We start from the raw sequence: 12,952 nt of genomic DNA, 5'->3' as shown, positions 1-12,952 counted from the left end.
AATGAAAAAGATTCTTTTCATACAAAGCTAGAAGACCCAGAGTAAAAGTGAGTCATCTTTTCCTGAAAAAATGTTACAATAATAGATTTTTCCATAGGTTATGATATGAAAGTAAAAATATTTGCCTTTTTTAAATTTCTAAAAGTAGGCATTTTATTAAATAGCCAAGACAGAAATGGTTATCACAAATTCTACATCTTCTCATGTTTCCAGCCTCTATCACCTCCTTCATCATCCACTGTGGTAAAAAAAAAAAAAAAAAAGCTGTTTTCATCTTCTGTAGTTTGTGGTTAATGGTGTAGTTCATGGGTATCAGGAAATGACAAGAACAACATCTTCTGCCAAACTAATTGCTATCTCCTAATAAAAATCTCACATAAATGCTATTATACAGCTATGGAGACATTTATATAAAATGCCTGTCTCATAGTATATCCTTTCAACTCCTCACTTGCTATCTTTTCTATAGGAATGTATCTTTAAGACATGGATATTTTCATGATTGTGATATGCACTAGATAAGAAAAAGTCTCACAAAATTAATAATATCACCTTGATTTGCCATTTGTTTGCTAGGACCAGTGCATTCTCTTGGCAAAACTCTGTTAGCCTTTAACCTGCTTTCAAGATTACCAGGAGAAATATCAATAACCTCAGATGACACCACCCTTATGGTAGACAGCGAAGAAACTAAAGAGCCTCTTGATGAAAGTGAAAGAGGAGAGTGAAAAAGTTGGCTTAAAACTCAACAATCAGAAAATTAAGATCATGGCATCTGGTCCCATCACTTCATGGCAAATAGATGGGGAAACAATGGGAACAGTGAGAGATTTTATTTTCTTGGGCTCCAAAATCACTGCAGATGGTGACTAAAGCCATGAAATTAAAAGACGCTTGCTCCTTGGAAGAAAAGCTATGACCAACCTAGATGGCATGTTAAAAAGCAGAGACACTACTTTGCCAACAAAGGTCCATCTAGTCAAAGCTATGGTTTTTCCGATAGTCATGTATGGATGTGAGAGTTGGATTATAAAGAAAGCTGAACACCGAAGAATTGATGCTTTTGAACTGTAGTGTTGGAGAAGACCCTTCAGAGTCCCTTGGACAGCAAGGAGATCCAACCAGTCCATTCTAAAGGAAATCAGTCCTGAATATTCATTAAAGCACTGATGTTGAAGCTGAAACTCCAATACTTTGGCCACCCGATGCAAGAACTGACTCACTGGAAAAGATCCTGATGCTGGGAAAGATTGAAGGTGGGAGGAGAAGGGGACAATAGAGGATGAGATGGTTGGATGGCATCACCGACTCAATGGACATGAATTTGAGTAAGCTCCAGGAGTTGGTGATGGACAGGGAAGCATGATTAAGTGACTGAACTGAAGTGAACTGATTTACGATTAAATAAAATTCTTTCTCCAGGTTATTTTTCTTATTTGTTTTATTGTACTTTAGTAAAGATTTAAGGAATAACTTTGAAAGGGAGAAAAAGGAAAGTATCACATATGTTCAAACGTGAGGCAGTCTTTTCTTCCCTCAGGAATATTTCTCAAGAAAGACTCACATCAAAAAAAAAAAAAAAGTCACATCATATCAAATCAAATCCTTATCTAAATCTCTATATTACATTATTATGTAAAGCTAAGGTTTGTTTGGGGAAAACACATTAGGCTGAACCAACCTCTATCTTTGCCAGCTTTAAATGCTTGCAGATATAATCTAACAAAAACTGTGATATGTTGTTGTTTTTATTTTGACACTCTGCTTGTGCTATTCTATTAATATTTCCCCAGGCCTGAACCCAGGCCCTGGCAATGAGAGCATGTAATACCAACCACTGGGCTGCCAGGGAATTCCCCAAAAATCTGATAAAGCAAAAATTCCACATGGATTTAGTAATTTTTTCTTACAATTGGAAATGTTGTATATGATTATGCAAAAGTCTATTGATATAACTTTAAAGAAAACTACTTTGAGTGATTATAGGCTAGAGAGCAGAAAAGTATTCACCTGTAAGACAAATTTTTTAAATAATTGCACCTTTCAATATGCAAACAGTGCTTGTAAATTGGCACATGGCTTACAGTGATAAGAGTCATAATTGATCAAAACACTACTGAGTCTCACATACTAAGATAACGAACTTATAGCTGCCAGGGAAAGGGAGAGTTAGGGAGTCTGGGATGATCATGTATACACTGCTATATTTAAAATGGATAACCAGCAAGGACCTATTGCATAGCACTCTACTCAATGTTATGTGATAGCTGGATGGGAGAGGGGCTTGGGGGAAAATGGATATGTGTATATGTATGGCAGAGTTCCTTCATTGTTGGCCTGAAACTATCACAACATTGCTAACTCACTATACCCTAATACAAAATAAAGTTCAAAAGAAAAAGTACTGAATCTCAAAATATTTAGGCAAAAATGGTATGTGCTGGAAAACTGGGTGAGATGACTCCAAACAGGGAATTTAGAGATGACAAAGTCACTAGAATCAAATCATATGTAAAGTATCTGAAAAAAATCAATCAAGACAGTAATATTTCTAAATTAATATTTTATATAACGTGATTTTTTAAATACATACAAGGAAGTGATACCTGATCATTTTATTACATGTCTAAAGGCTTTGTATATTTAAAATTTCTAACTGGTAAAGCACATAGACATTCATATCTTGGGAGCACCTTATACTCAGACATATACAAAATTTTTTCATGATTTTTTAAAAAACTGAATGATTGCTTAACTTTCCTATGTACTCCTAAATAAGTCAAAAGTTTACTTCAAACTTCTTTAAGACTTCAACTTATAACTTAATCCTTTCTATGTAACTCATATTTTGTATTCACATTTCCTTCATAAAGTTCAAGGTAAACAAATAATTTTAATCTTATCCTCTAAAGGCAAACATTTTTCAGGTGTTGTAACAAGACACACTTAAAATCAAACCAAGCAAATAGTTAAGAGCCTTTGAGCAAGGTAATCTAACACTGTTTCCATAAGACAGAAGTTGCTATTGTAAGTTCCTCACAAAAAAAAAAAAACGTGAAGAGGGTATGGAAGAAGGTATTCTGTGCAAAGGGAAATCAAAAGAAAGCTAAAGTAGCAATGCTCATATCAGACAAATTGACTTTAAAATAAAGACTGTTATAAGAGACAAAGAAGGACACTATACAATGATCAAGAGATCAATCCAAAAAGAAGATATAACAGTTGTAAATATACACACAACAAACATAGTAGCACCTCAATATATAAGGCAAATGCTAACAGCCACAAAAGGAGAAATTAACACAATAATAGTGGGTGACTTTAACACTCCACTTTTGTCAATGGACAGATCATCCAAACAAAGAATCAATAAGGAAACAAAGGCCTTAAATGTTACATTAGACCAGATGGACTTAACTGATTTTTAGAGAGCATTCTATTTAAAAATAACAGAATACACATTTTTCCCAAGTGCACATGGAACATTCTCCAGGATCAACCATGTTCTGGGCCACAAAGCAAGCCTTGGTAAATTTAAGCAAATTAAAATTGTATCAGGCATCTTTTCTGACCATGTGCTATGAGATTAGAAATAAACTACAAGAAAAAAACTATTTAAAAAAAAACACAAATAGGTAGAGGCTAAATAATACATTACTAAACAACTAATGAATCACTGAAGAAATCAAGGAGGAAATTAAGTATCTAGAAACAAATGAAAATGAAAGCACAATGATCCAAAACCTATGGAATGCAGCTCAAGCAGTTCTAAGAGGAAAGCAGAGCAATACAATCTTACCTCAGGAAACAAGAAAAATCTCAAATAACAACCGAACCTTACAGCTAAAGCAACTAGAAAAAGAAAAAACAAACAAACAAACAAACAAAAAACCTAAAGTTAGCAGAAAGAAAAAAAAAAAGCAGAAAGATAAGAGCAGAAATAAATGAAACAGAAACAAAGAAGACCACAGCAAAGATCAATGAAACTAAAAGTCAGTCCTTTGAAAAGATAAACAAAATTGATAAACCTTTAGGCAGACTCATCAAGAAAAAGAAAGAGGACTCAAATGAATAAAACTAGACATGAAAAAGGAGACTTTACAACTGACACCACAGAAATATAAAAGATCATAAGAGATTTCCAAAAGGAACTGTACGCCAATAAAACGGACAACCTGAAAGAAATGGACAAATTCTAAGAAAGTTACAATATCCCTAGACTGAATCAGGAAGAAACAGACAACATTAACAGACCAATCACAAGCACTGAAACTCCCAACAAACAGAAGTCCTGGATGGCTTCACAGGTGAATTCTATCAAACATTTAGAGAAGGGCTAACACCCATTCTTCTGAAAAGGTTCCATAAATTGCAGAGGAAGGAAAACTCCCAAACTCATTTTACAAGGCCACCATCACCCTTATGCCAAAATCAGACAAAGGTACTACAAAAAAAAAAAAAGATTATAGGCCAAATATCACTATGAATACAGATGCAAAAATCCTTAACAAAATACTATCAATCTGAATCCAATCAAGTGGGATATATCCCTGGGATGCAAGGATGTTTCAATATCCAAAAATTAATCGATGTTATACACCACATCAATAAATGAAGAATAAGTTTCCAGAGTAGTCATACTTTTCAGGCAGGAATACTTGCCCTCAGACATTCAATTCACTTTTGTTTGCTTGCTTTTTATTTCAGTCAAAGGCAAATTCAAGTAGCAAATTATATTTTCAGGTACTTAAGAAGTAGACATTTTATTCATTTCTTTTTCTACTAAAAAAAAAGAAATATCCTCTTAATGCAAACATTCTTTGATCAAAAGCTAATTTTCCAAAGTGTCACTATTTTCATTTTTCAGTACTTAATTACATTTGAGTTACTTTCTTGAGCTCTGTGAAATCTCTATGAAATTGGTGCAATAAGAATCAGAATAATATCAATCCCTAATCCATTAAGATTCGGTCCCTTCAGTTCAGTTCAGTCGCTCAGTCGTGTCTGACTCTTTGAGACTCCATGGACTGTAGCACACCAGGCTTCCCTGTCCATCACCAGCTCCCGGAGCTTACTCAAATCCATGTCCATAGAGTCGGTGATGCCATCCAACCATCTCATTCTCTGTCATCCCCTTTTCCTCCTGCTTTCAAACTTTCCCAGCATCAGGGTCTTTTCTAATGAGTCAGTTCTTCGAATCCTTTAAGATTATACATAATAATTCCCCTTTTCTAATGAAAAGGGGAATTCCCAGATCCTTATAATTTCATATAGTTTAGAACAGTGACTGAGGAAGTATCTTTAGTGACATGTGGCCACACCATCAAGTACTAACTCATCAGTAAACCATAATGAAGGCATTGCAAATTCAAATGCCTGCGCAGCCAGGTAGAGTACAACAGCCAGAGAAGCCAGCCGCAGAGATACTAGGAGAGAAAGTCTTTCAGTCCAAAGAGAGTAGTCACTGCCTTGACTCAGCCAGCTGTCTTTCTCATATTGTCATTTCTTTAGATGTTTTTCCAAAAATAATATTTTTTTAAAAAATCTGGATTTTTGCAAGATAGCTCCTAAATTTAGGTACTGGCAAATAACTCCATTTTCAAAACACAAGAAAAGCCAAACAAAACATTTCTGAAAACTAGGTCCTGCCCATACACAGGTTGCTGTTGCTAAGTCGCTTCAGTCGTGTCCGACTCTTTGTGACCCCATAGACAGCAGCCTACCAGGCTCCCCAGTCCCTGAAATTCTCCAGGTAAGAACACTGGAGTGGGCTGCCATTTCCTTCTCCAATGCATGAAAGTGAAAAGTGAAAGTGAAGTCGCTCAATCTTGTCCGACTCTTTGCGACCCCATTGACTGCAGCCTACCAGGCTCCTCCGTCCATGGGATTTTCCAGGCAAGAGTACCGGAGTGGGTTGCCATTGCCTTCTCCGATACACAGGTTACCAGTGTTAAAATTTTACCTATGAGAATAAAGATACCCCCTATGTTGTTAAAGATGTTAAGGCAGACCTTATCCAGGAGCATCACAACAGGTATAGGGGCCAGTGCAATGCGATATTACAGTCAGGGAAAGAGACTGGGCCCAATTCCAAAAACAGCATGAGAAAGTGGGAATTTACAGCCAAGGAACAGATCGGGGGTCAAAGGTGGAAAATAACCAAAAGGAAACATAATGAGTAAGAGGGATTCTGGCTAAACTGACCTAACAGGATTCTTTGCTGAAGACAGGCCAGGGTGATCAGACATCACCTAGGGGATGTCAGAGGATGAGGAACCCGATAAGAATGAGATATGAAGGCTGATCAGACATCAAGCGGGTTCTGGTTAAACTGACTTAGCAGGGTTCTCATAAAACTGGATTCTACAAGGAAGTGCACAGATGGGCCTAGGAAAAGGTTCAAGAGCTTGTCTTAAGTTTGGTCAAGGAATGAAGCTTCATCAACATTTCCCAGGCCTTGACAGCTCTATCAATAAAAGTCAAATTCTTTACTTCAGATAATAAAGAAAAAAATCATCATCCCAACTTAAAAATTGCCTGAAAACCAAATGATCGCCAACAGGCTTCATTTTTACTGACCAAGGTAGTTCATGGTTTCAGGAGTGGTTTGCACAGATTTTGTCAAATCTGAAAAACACTTTCTTATGCTGCCACTGTTATACAAATAATATCAGAATAATATTTTAGCCTCTTATGTCACAGCAGGTGAAATATTTGAAAGAAAAAAAGTCAGAGGAGCATCACAATGTACCAGACTCAACCTGAAAAGTAAGCTTGAACATTCATTACTTCTTTTCTTTCTTCTTTCTGACCTTCCTTCCTTTCATTCCTCTCTTCCTCCTTCCCTCTCTTATTCCCCTTTTCCTTTAAAATTATTTGAAAATAATCATAGTGACTAAAATGTAGACCTAACAGCAGTGCCTGATTTTATATTTTGCTTTTTCACTCTGAAAGAAAATATCAGGTTAAGTCTGTCTTAAATTAAACCAAGACCAAAGGTAAGCCCTGGTTCTAAGGGCTCATCTTATCTCTATAATACTTAGCCATGGATCAGAAATCCTAAAAAACATGAAGAATAAAATGGAATGCTGACTCTCATAACAAAAGCAGTGCTCACACTCAGAACATATCCTCAATAAAGCCAAAATGCTTACTTATTAAAGAGACATTAAAAATACAACTGCTTCCAGAGTTTTACATCAGAGCTGCAATTTAATTCACAGTGAATTTGATTCTACTGTTGCCAAAGTCCCTAAAGGTAATTTGTGGAATGGGAAGTGCCTGGGAAGGAATGATGTCCCCAGCTTAAAGTACAAGTCCCCAGCAAGTGGCAAGTGGGGCTGAAACGCTGCTATGTTTAGTAGCAGAGCAGCTTTCTGTAGCTATTTTAACCTCTGGAGAAGGGTTCCAGTCCTCGGGCCTTGCAGGTGGGTAGTTCAGATCTGGGGTCTGTTCAAGTTTCTGAGAAACTCACAGTTCCTGGAGGATCTTGCTAATTCCTTTGAACTTCATGGGACTCAGTGAAAATAACAAAGACTGTGAACTACTATCTAACCATCCTCTGAGCTTCTGGGGTTGCATACAACTCCAATTAAATGTTCTAACCAAGAGCACCCTGTGAACATTAGCTATTCAATGCCCAAGACTGCTGGCTATGACAGGTTATTCACAGTCAAGAAAGTTGCACTCCTCCCCAGGGATTTATCTGCAGTACAATGAAAAGATATTTGGTTCTCATTTTATTTCATGCAATTTCACAGTACCTCCAGGAAGTCAAGTATTTAAGAATCACAAATCCTTGACATATACATACATATTTTAGAAGGTTGCAGAAACATTTTCAATGCTCAAAAAATATATGTCTATATGTAAATCTTGTCATATTTCTATCTGGCACTTAATTTTTTATTATAATGTCTTTATTGCAGTTTTGGGTAAATATGTTTTCAGCTACTGGGAAAGATGTATGGCATAAAAGTTAACAGCAGAGATTTCTAAGCCAGACTGCTAGGGTTTAAATCTCAGCTTGCCCATTTGGTAGATATATGACCATGGGTAGGTTACTTAACTTCCTTGTGCCTTAGGCAGAGAAGGCAATGGCAAGCCACTCCAGTACTCTTGCCTAGAAAATCACATGGACAGAGGAGCCTGGTAGGCTGTAGTCCATGGGGTCACTACTAGTCGGACACAACTGAGTGACTTCACTTTCACTTTTCACACATTGGAGAAGGAAATGGCAACCCACTCCAGTGTTCTTGCCTGGAGAATCCCAGGGACGGGGGAGCCTGGTCGGCTGCCATCTATGGGGTCACACAGAGTCGGACACGACTGAAGCGACTTAGCAGCAGCAGCAGCAGCAGCAGTGCCTTAGGACATTTAATGTGGGTTAAAAATTATGCCTACCTTGAAGGATTATTGTGCAGATTAAATGAGTTAATATATGTCAACACTTAGAACAGTATCTGGCAGTATGCAGTATTTATTATTACTATTCAGTTCAGTTCAGTTCAGTTGCTCAGTCATGTCCGACTCTTTGCAACCCCATGAATCACAGCACACCAGGCCTCCCTGTCCATCACCAACTCCAGGAGTTTACTCAAATTCATGTCCATCGAGTCGGTGATGCCATCCAGCCATCTCTCTAATGACATTAAGGATTCAATCTTACTGAACTTTCACTATATTATTAAAGTTAGTTAAGTGGTAAGTATTAATTGTGTCTGACTCTTTGCGACCCTGTGGACTATAGCCCGCCAGGCTCCTCTGTCCACGGAATTCTCCAGACAAGAATACTGAAGTGGGTAACCATTCCCTTCTCCAGAGGATCTTCTCGATCCAGGGATCAAACCCAGGTCTCCTGCATTGTAGGCAGATTCTTTACAGTCTGAACCACCAGAAAAGCCTTCACTGTATTATAAATGTATCAAAACATTTTGAATTTTATTCTCTATGATGTATCTTTAGTTTTTGTTGATGATCATATTATACTGAAGAAGCATTAATTGGACCTGATATTGGAATACTGCACTCAAATCTACATTCTAATTCTTACTAGCTCTGAGACCTCCTTTTGAGCAAGTTGGAGATTTCTCTGGATCTTAGTTTTACTGTAGGGAAAATATCATTATCTTAGAATTGTAAGGGTAAATTTTAGATGATTAGTATCTACATGAAAGGTCTTTGTTTAAATGTTACTGTACATTTCAGAAAATGTCTATATAATTATGATTAACAGATTAGCTTTGCCATTTCAAAATTAGGACATTCTGACCATTCTGACCTGATTAGGACATTCTGACCAGTGTCTGCTGTTTCCCAAGGGTCATCTGAAGAATTGCAACCTTTCCTTTGGTTTAAGTAACAATGGCATGTTACATCATATTGCTTTTTAAAACAAATCCCTACAGCTTAAAAGAATTCATTGTCAATTTAGAATCATATGCTTCATAGCACAAGCAGGGATGTGTTAGATTTAGCTTCTCCAAATGAGGCTTAATAGTTCATATCTTGACTTTCAAATTAGGAGACAGCAGAATAGATGGGAAATAAAATGACAACCTCACAACTCTGGAAATTAAATTTATAGGAATACTATATAAATATAGCTTGAAGTTTAAAAAATTACTATAAATAAAAAATGGAAAGAAAACTTAAGGAATAAAACATTCTTTAAATATATACAAGTTACATTCACATTAATCATAGAAAAGAAGAAAAGGCTCCTACAGTATTTTTTTTTTTAATTCAAGAATGAAAGTGATAGTCATTCAGTCATGTCTGAGTCTTTGTGACCCCATGGACTATAGCCCACCAGGCTTCTCTGTCCATGGGATTTTCCAGACAAGAACACTGGAGTGGGATGCCATTTCCTTCTTCAGGGGATCTTTCCAACCCAATGACCGAACCCGGCTTTCCAGCATTGCAGGCACACTCTTCACCATCTGAGCCACCAGGGAAGCCCCAACTGAAGAATAGTTGATTTACAATATTGTCCTGGTTTCAAACATACAACAAAGTGATTCACTTATACATACATGTGTATATACCTATATTATTTTTCCAATTATTTTCCATTATAGTTAATTACATGATGTTGAATATAGTTCCCTGTACTATACAGTAAATCTTTGTTGTTTTACACACAGAGAGAACTAAAAGAAACATAGGGGCTTCCTGGATGACTCAGCAGTAAAGAATTCGCCTGCAATGCAGGAGATGCAGGAGATGTGGGTTTGATCCCTGGGTCTGGAAGATCCCCTGGAGGAGGAAATGGCAACCCATTCAGTATTCCTGCCTGAAAAATCCCATGGATGAGAACCCTGGCAGGCTACAATCCAAAGGGTGGCAAAGAAGCTGACATGACACAACTGAGCAAGAGCATGCATGCAAAAGAAACACACAAACACACACAATAGCCTTTTTTTTTTCTTCAGCCTATTGCTTCTCTGTTAGATTTCATTGTTTTTGTTACTTCTATCTGCTATAGATGCTATAAAAAGTAAACCCAGAAAAATTTCAGTACTCCAAATATACTCAAGTAACTTTATGCCCCAAAGTACACTTTCTGAAGAGGATTTATGAGCAAAAGGTGAAGCCATATACATAGAGTTATCTGCTAATCAAAGCAAGATGGCACAGGATAGGTGCAAAGAAGAGCAAACTGGGATTCTTAAAGCCTAAATTCTAACTAGCTGGGGGATTTGGGGATGATCTGCAAAATAAGAAAGATTACCTGTAAACTGGTTTTAAAGCAACCTTCCAGGTTACTCACCTAATAGCATATTAAAGAGTATTGTTGCTAGGATTTTCAAAGCAATTCCCTTGCAATATTTGCTTCTGTTTTTGACTCCTTGGCAAAAATTAAGACTTAACTCAAGATATCTCTCTTTGTGAAACTCACCAATGCAACACGAATAATAGTAGTTTAGTAGTTTATACACTGGTAATAACAGCAGTTGTAGTATTGCTCTTGCAAGTTTATCTGTCAACACTGCTTAAAAGACTGATAATTTTTTCCAGAAACATGAACTAAGTATTTCAATGCAAACCTTAACAAAATTGCCTTTGAGAAAGAAGCCCTAGGGCTTTGTCCATAGTTATAATGAATAGAAAGCAATGAATTGGGTAAAAGGCTTTGCACTGAGAAATTTCTGGCCTATGGATTTTTCCTTAAACCATTAAGATGCTTATGCAAATGTAAACAGATTAGCAAGAATGAGTGTTAATGGATTCCATAATAAGCTAACACTCTAAGTATTCACCAGAACAAATCCTGGAAACCCTGGATGGAAGAGTACAGCCAAATAAAAATTTGGGTGGGGGGACTGAAGAATAATTCATTTCTCTGTGACTCCTTCAGCCTCAGAAAGTACTCTAGAAGCAATTCTACAAGGTAAGACAAAGGCTGACCATGTGGCACTCTTAGTAGAAAAGTTGCCAATCAAATCACTAGTTTGGAATGGATACTCACATCTTGAGCATAGGGAAAAGATATTCTTGAGCATACCACTGCTGTGGATTTCCAAACTTCCACCCCAAGATCCTTGCTCCCTCAATCCTAACCCCCACTTGGATCCTGATATTAAGGATAATGATCCTTTCTAATACCAGAGAAGTTAGATAATTTGTTCAAGGTCAAATAGTAGTCCAAATGTAGACAAATATTTAGGAAAAATTAAAATGATTAGGGCTACTGGCTTTGGTCTTATAAGCATAATAAACAAATCACAGGGCCAGTGAAAACTAATGTTTGTTTGTTAGTTGTTTCTTTTTTTCTGCATAACTCAAAGTGAAGTTCTCAGGGACTAAATGCTTCACAAGTACTTTTGTTGTATTTCCTTTAGAGAAAAATATTTTTATTCTTAGTGTATTGCAGATAACTTCAAGCCTTCTACCATTTATATAGTAGTTGAGGTACTGAGCTAACCCTTAACACAACACTGTCATTTAATCCCCACATAAAAATTATATCACATAGATATTATTATGCCACGTTATTGAAGAAGTTGAAGCTCAGGAAAAAAAAAGAAAAAAATGTCATAAATTTATTAAATAAAGCAAGTAACAGAACTCAAACCAATGTCTTTAGGACCTTAAAGCCTTGTCCCACTGCTTATGCTAAACTGCCCAACTTGGGGCATGTGGCTGTTATTCATTTTAGGGTTTGAGTCAGGACTTATCAACTTTCCCACAGACAAGTCCTGCTTTCTGTTTGCACATGTGGGTGCAGGTGCGCATGGTCCATACATGCAGATGTGACATGATGAGTGGCTGAGATATCTGAATGGTAGGGGCTTTCCCTGCGGCCTACACTCTGTACTCTGTAAACCTTCCTGATGTGACAGACTGCAGAAGCCAGTCAGTTCTGAACGGTGAGGAAATTACTGATTTTTCCTAACTGCATGAGCTAATCACTAAAATAGGATTATTCACATTTGCTTTTTAATTGTTTTAATTCATAGGATAAATTCATCAACTACTTTGTACTTATTTATGCATCAGGTCCTTGAGAGTCCCTTGGATAGCAAGGAGATCAAACCAGTCAATCCTAAAGGAAATCAAACCCTGAATATTCATTGAAGGGACCAATGCTGAAGCTGAAGCTTCAATATTTTGGCCACCTGATATGAACAGCCAACTCACTGCAAAAGACCCTGATGCTGGAAAAGACTGAAGATAAAAGGCGAAGAGGGTAGCAGAGGATAAGATGGTTGGATAGCATCACCAATTCAATGGACATGAACTTGGGGGAACTCCAGGAGCTGGTGAGGGACAGGAGGTCTGGCATGTCACAGAGTCAGACATGACTTAACGACAAACAACATGTACCAGTTACAATGACAGCCGATACAGATATAGTACTGAATAATACTAGCTTGAAAGAGCTCTATCTATAGACTTGCTTCAGACAGTTTAACAGCTTGGTACACAGAGATGGACTTGTAGCAACTGC

The 12,952-nt window shown here is 37.1% G+C and overlaps 1 protein-coding gene across 1 annotated transcript in view; it reads right to left on the bottom strand.

Moving 5' to 3' along the window:
- The window catches only part of SATB2 (SATB homeobox 2), a 202,570-nt gene that overhangs the window by 80,381 nt on the left and 109,237 nt on the right, over positions 1–12,952 (bottom strand). The gene's annotated exons all lie outside the window — the stretch shown is intronic.

The sequence above is a fragment of the Moschus berezovskii genome, chromosome 2, assembly GCF_049115385.1.
Source record: "Moschus berezovskii isolate FMDL1 chromosome 2, NW_MosBer_1.0, whole genome shotgun sequence".
NCBI lineage: Eukaryota > Metazoa > Chordata > Mammalia > Artiodactyla > Moschidae > Moschus > Moschus berezovskii.
This window is presented reverse-complemented; position numbering and strand designations above follow the sequence as displayed.